Genomic DNA, 7080 nt, shown 5'->3' on the forward strand with positions numbered 1-7080 from the left:
GGAGTCAGAGGCAGGCAGATCTCTATGAATTCAGGGCCGGCCTGGTCTATAAAGTGAATTCTAGGCCAGCCAGAGCTATTTAGTGAGACCCTGTCTCCAAAAACTAAGATAAAATAAAATGTAAAGGAATAAAATTGAGTAAGTTGATATATTTTGTGATGTGTTAACATGCATAGCATTTAAAACTAATTATTATTGTGCTTCTAAATGTATCTTATGTGATATTTTAGAACCTATATTGGCATATATTAATTGTATACAATGGGTTTCATTGTGCCATTTTGTACATGCACATAATGTATTTTGATTATATTCATTTATGTCACTTATTTAACTAATGTAATCTTTACTTGTTGAAGACCTCCTCAAGATTTCTTGAGCAAGATTTTTGCAACAGATTTATGTATTCAGCCTATGGGTAGTCCCTGGCATGGCCTTGGCTGGCACTGTTCCCCATTGGAGGGCCTGAGGCTCTGCCTCCAGCACTGCCCACCTGCTTCCTGTCTGTGCAGGGCTTCCTCCAGCTGGGCCATAGTGCACAAAGGCAGACAAAGACAGTATTTATGTAATCAGAGCTTTTAAAACAAAAACTCAGCCTGCAAGGATCAGAATCACCGATGCTGTTGACTCTCCCAGAGAGAGGCCACCTGCTGCCTTAATAACAACAGAGTTCACATGCTTGCTTAGCCCCTGCATTAATAGCTTCACTTTCAGTCTGTGTGCTGGGTCATAGGTGGTATGTGTGTGTGTGTGTGTGTGTGTGTGTGTGTGTGTGTGTGTGTGTCCTCGTCCGTTCTGTCACTAGGCAGTGCAATGGGGATACAAGTCAGGCACTGAACCCAGTAAGGGGTGAAGTGTCTTTCAAGGCAGACTTTGCAACATAAGTGACAGTGACCCCCACACCCCCAGCATAGTGACATATGTGACCAGTGTTTTGCACCTAGCATGATGACTTACGTGTACATCCCAGTCAGGGAACTCCTGCAGGGACCATGTGCTCAGCAATCAGGCCTGATTGCTCCAATGGTAGCAGAACTGATCAAGAGTACAGAGCTCTAGGTCTGAGAGGTAAAAATGGTGACTGATGTGCATGTCCCCGTGCTTGAAGCTGCTCATGAGAGCTTTGAATGCTTGATGGACAGGGATTATCTTCAGAGCTACAAAGCACTCATAGTACAACATATCAATGGAAATGAAGTTTCCTGGCCAGGGGAAGAAGGTCAGTCATTCTTAGGTTTGGCCTGTCCAGGAAAAAGCATCTCTTCATTGTCGTGAGGGAACTTGAGGTTCAGAGGCAGATGACTTATTGGTATCATTGGTGAGTGTCAAAAGCTATGGTATGAGCTTGGGGCTTCCTGTAGAGTCCAAGTTCCAACTGTGATGCAATGCCACCTCTGCACAACTTTAAAAGTTTTAAAATTTTCAACACTCTTAAAAGTCCAAGTTCTCTTTAAAAACCCAATGTCTTTTTAAAAGTCTAAAGTCTCTCAACTGTGGGCTCCTATAAAATAAAAGGCAAGTTAAATACTTTCTTCCTTCAAGAAGAAAGAAACAGGGTATAATCACGAAGCAAAACCATAGCTCAACAGGATAAAAAGTTCAATATCTGGAACCTATGCACATCTCCTGGGCTCCAAAGGGCCTGGGGCTCTCCTTGCCCAGCTCTGCTCTCCACAGCACACATATCAGCTCACAGACTCAGGTTAATTTCCACTCTATGGCTGCTGCTGTCTTTGGTATTCATCCCATGGTACTGGTATCTCCAATATGGTACAGTCCCCTGCAACTGACGCTGCACCCTTACCATTGATCTTTCCTGGCCCTCTTCAGGACCTCAAGGCCTGACACACAGTGTCAAGTCTCAGCTGCTTTCCATGGTCCCTTCATGCCTTCAAAACCAGCACCACCTGAGTGACTTACACATTGCCAAGTTCTGCTACCAGCATGAGGAGATGTAGCCTTACCCACTCTGGACCACAGAGCTTCTGTGTGCTGACCCCAGAAGATTTCACTTTAGTGATGCAGGTCTCTTAATCACCGCTAATTTCTCAGCTGCAGCAAACCAGCATCAATTGTGCCAGTAAAGCAAAGGTGTCACATTGGTTCTGGTAGCTTGTTAATCCCAGCTGATTCTTCATCTCCAGCCAATCAAACACTACAGATTCTTTTTAGATAGGATCCTTGAACTCATTTCCCCTTTTATTTTTGAGATTACAACATAATTACATTTCTCTCTTCCCTTTCCTTCTTCCAAACTTTCCCACATGCCCTTCCCATCCATCTCTTCTTGAAATTCATGGCCTCTTTTTTCACTAGCTGTTATTGCTTGCATGTATGTGTATACATATATATTCTAAATATAACTTACTCAGTCCCTGTGATGCTACTTGTATGTTTTCAGGGCTGAGTATTTGGCACTAGATGACCAATTTGTGGGCTCCTCCCTGAGGAAGACCACCTCACCTACTCCTAGCTTTCCTCAGTTGTCTATAGTTCTTTGTGTAGGGTTGCAGTCTCCTGGGCTTTTTCCCATCCTCCATGACATGTCCATTGGTGTCACTCTTGTTCAGCTCACATTTGGGCAGCCATATTGGTGAGACTTTATGGGTGTGACCTCTAGCATTACTAGGAGACAGTCTCACAGAAAACTCCCCGATCTTCTGGTTCGTACACTCTTCTAGAACTCAGGACCACCTGCCCAGGAGTAGCCCTCCATATCAATTGCTAATCGAGAAAATGCCAGCAAGCAATCTGATGGAAGAATTTTCTCAATTGATGGTCCCCTTCCCAGACAACTCTTGCTTGTACCAAGTTAACAGAAAATCCTTGGCAGGGCTCAGCCATTTTCCAGCATGTATGTGGCCCTAGGCCCAGTCTCATGAGCCAGGATTTCCCTACATAGCCCTGGCTGTCCTGGAACTCACTATGTAGACCAGGCTGGCCTCAAACTCAGAGATCCTCCTCCTGCCTCTGCCTCCTGAGTGTTGGAATATAAAACCATGCACAATCATGCCTGACTTTTTTTTTTAAGTTATAACTTTTTGATGATAGTTCTTTTTGTAAATTATGTGTATGTATAGTTGTTGACTTGCTTTCTGTATTTACTTATTTACTTAATTTTTAGACAGAGTCTTATTTGGCCAAGATGCCCTTGAACTTTTAGTTCTTTTGAATTTACGTACTCTGGATTAAGGCATACACCACTATACACCTGGTTTTATGCAGTTGCTGGGGAATCAAACTAGGGTTTCATGTATGATAGGCAAACACTCTACCAAATGAACTACATTCGCAGCCCTTGCCTCTGAGTATATTTAAAGCAAGTCTTGTAAGGAAGATAATGGGCAAAAGAAAAAAGAAGGTGTGTGCCCTGGCGGACTTGGAAGAGTGGCTGTCCTCGGATGCTCTCTCCCCTGAGAGGACTAAAAGCCCTTATCGCTGATGTGTTTGTGTTGCCAGCGTGTTTGTTATGACAGCGAATTCAGCCTTCTCTAGCTCTCTCCCCTGCCGCTGTGGCACAACAGAGAGGCTGTTGCATGGGGCCCTTGTTACTGGCTTTTCCCACCTCCAGAACCACAAGCCAAATAAACTACTCTCACTTCTGAGTTACTGAAGCAGCGAGCCTGTTTGAATCCTCAATCCTTACTTTTGGAAGAGCATTTCTACAATTTAGCAGGATGACTTTGCTAAATTTGCATGGTAATTTGAATCACCAAACTTCTGTCAGATCCCTCATAAATAACAATCAAATCTTCCATTTAATAAGTTTCATGTAGTTCTACTCATAGCTCTCAGGAACGATTAAAGACCTTAGGAACTTTCCAGAACACTGTCATCAGTGACTTACACTGTCCAGTTCCACATGCATAGGAAAGATACATTCACATAACAGTTGCTATTCCAAAATGTATGGATAAAGAGAGAGAGAGAGAGAGAAAAAAAATCCCTATCACATTTTATTAAACCTCATGAATTTAGGGAGTTAGGATTTGGGTTATTGGTACTTAAGCTGGGATTTGAGTTGGTCTGAAGGATACACAATTGGAAGGCTGGAATGTGGTCTCAGTGTGGTGGGACATTTTACATGAAGCTGCCCCATATAGGATGTACCTGGAGAAAACCAGGTACAAGTTTTATGAGCTCTTGTAATTAAGCCCCAGAAACCACGCTGAGTTTAGTTTGTTAGCCACCATGCTAGGAAGACACCTTTAGTGGCAAACTCTTATATTCATGCTTTTTTCATGGTAAACTTTGTGGAAAAAACAGACCTTTTCAGAAGTGTTCCTGCCCACCATCTTAACCTTAGAATACATGAATGGTCCATGACCTCCGGCTAAGTGTATCCATAAATGTCACCACCGTCTTTTTTTGGACTGTGGCCTTAAAATGCACTCTCAGAAATGTGCCCTCTATCTCTAAAGGGCTTTCCTATACAAAAAGTTTATAGGCTTCTTGAGTAAAATCCCCACAGTTGTGTTGTTTTGGGGAGGGCATTGGTTTGGAAATAACCCCAGGGCTCCCCTTACTTGCTGTGACTAATACATCTTTCCTAAATCACTCTTTTATCTTTTGGTTGTACTTTGTAGCTTTGTATTAACCAAGATGTACACTCATTACATATGGTTACAAGTTTTGTTACAGTGTCTTAGTTAACAGGCAGGGTTGTAAGGCCAACCAGGGATTAAAAGAAGGGGAGTTGCATTAGAATCCACTTTTAAAAAATGTTGCAGGAGACAGGTGGTGGTGGTACATGCCTTTAATGCCAGCACTCAAGAGGCAGACAGAAGGATCTCTGAGTTTGAAGCTAGCCCCGTCTACAGAGTTCCAGGACAGCCAGGGCTACACAGTGAAACCCTGTCTCAAAAACAAAACAAAACAAAACAAAACGAAGTATAGGTGTGTGCCTGCTTGTCTATATGTGTACTACAAGCATTTGGGTGCCCATGGAGGTCAGAAGAGGGCATCAGGTTCCCTGGAACTGGAGTTATAGGTGCTTGTGAGTTGCCTAGTATGGATGCTGGGAATTCAATTCAGGACCACTGTATGAGTAGCAAGTGCTCTTAGCCACTGAGACATCTCTCCAGATACTAGAATCCACTTTTTAAAAAAAAGATTTATTTTTATTTTTAAAAATTATGTGTAGGTGTGTGTGTTTGTGTGTGAGAATGTGCAAGTGAGTGCAGCTACCCATGGAGGCCAGAGGCAGTGGATCCCCCTGGAGCTGGGGTTCCAGGTGGTTTGTGAGCCACCTGACATGGGTGCTGGGAACCAAACCTGGGTCTTCTGCAAGAGCAGTAAGTGCTCTTAACTGCTAAACCATCTCCAGCCCCTAGAATCCACTTCTTATGGAGTTCTTGCAAGGCCACACTCTTCATTCAACCACCACAGGTACCCTTTCCTATGTTGGGGTGTCAGGTGGACCCCAGTGCCGGGGACTGAGCTGGGTGGTGCCAGCAAGGCTCCCAAGATTAGGTCCATTCATCTCCATGCCCAGCCTGCCCCTCTGGGGCTTCTGAGGACTGTTTCCTCAAGCCTAAAAAACTGTTGGAAACCAGTGTCAACCTGTGGCATCCTGTCTCAGTTTTCAGTCCTCCTCTGGTGGAACTGAACACTGGCCAGACAGTCGAGAGAAGACACCACGTGCTCACACAGAACCACCTCCTTGGCAAATGGCTGTGATCTCGCTATTTAGGCTCAACCTTACCTACCCTAGAACCAGCCAGAACTTGGCCTCCTTTGGGGGCTCCTCATTCACCCCATGATGCTGTAACCACAAACTTCTTGAATTGTGGTACGTAACACTGTTCTGCAAACTGAATGTAGGAGTCACAAAAACTGAGCAGTGGTTAAAAGGCTTCCAAACGCGCAATGACCGGAAATTACCTCAAACTCAAATGTGTAATGATTCCAAGATGTCTCTGGCAGCACTTACCCATGGTGCATTGTGCAGCTTCACTGCAGCCTTGGTTGTGAATGCACAACAGGTACAGTGTATACTGCCGATGCCATGCAAACCACTGAATGCTGCCCGAGATGCCTCAGGTCAGGCCAGAAACCATTATGTTATGAGCTGCAGTGTTTTTACTGTAATGGTTTAATTACAGAAAACCAAGAATCTTAATATTTTCCCATCATTCCTCGGCATGTATCACGTTATAGTATCTGAATTATACTGGACAAACACACCCAACTAATTAGTATGCAAATCTGCTTTTGACTCTAATAAATGGTAAAATTATGTATATACCAAAGGTGTTTTAAAATGAATTTTTTTCCGATTTATTGTCAGTAAATGTTCGATTTCTGTGGCTATTTTAGATACTTGGAGTCACATTAAAAACTTCTTGCATAGAAAGGGGATTGCCGCCGGGCGGTGGTGGCGCACGCCTTTAATCCCAGCACTCGGGAGGCAGAGCCAGGCGGATCTCTGTGAGTTCGAGGCCAGCCTGGTCTCCAAAGCGAGTTCCAGGAAAGGCGCAAAGCTACACAGAGAAACCCTGTCTCGAAAAACAAAACAAAAAAAACAACAACAAAAAAAAAAAAACGAAAGGGATTGCCAGTGGAAAAAGCCTTGCTCAGGGTCACCTAATATCAGTGCCCCCTTGAGCACAGGATCTTCAGGACCTGGGGGCTCTGGTGTGTCTTGTGCCTCACTCAGTGGCTGTGCTGTCACCGAGGGCGGGGGGACGCACAGCGCACCACCCCAGGCCTCAGGCCAAACTTGGTTGAGATCCTGTAGGAGGCCCCATTCCGCAGATACTGATTCAGACCAAAACTGGGTTATTTGACAGGCAGAGGGCACCAAACACACCAGCAGCCCCAGGTGCACTCGGGACAGCGCTGGTAGGCACTCCTGCTTTCCCAACCGCTGTCCTGGTTGGAATCCGCTGGGGGCGCGGTCTACACCACCTGTGGCCTCCCACCCCACGTCCAGCCTTCCCACCGTCCCTCCCGATGAGCCCATCCCTACACTCCTTCACCTGCTCCCCCATGCAGGTTTGAGACCAGACGCAGGGACATAAAATGCACCTGCGTTCAGCGGCAGGCTCTCAGAAACAACCCTTGCCTCTAGGATGTGTA

The sequence above is a fragment of the Peromyscus californicus genome, unplaced genomic scaffold (assembly GCF_007827085.1).
Source record: "Peromyscus californicus insignis strain IS unplaced genomic scaffold, ASM782708v3 Scaffold_19__1_contigs__length_69161282, whole genome shotgun sequence".
Taxonomy (NCBI): domain Eukaryota; kingdom Metazoa; phylum Chordata; class Mammalia; order Rodentia; family Cricetidae; genus Peromyscus; species Peromyscus californicus.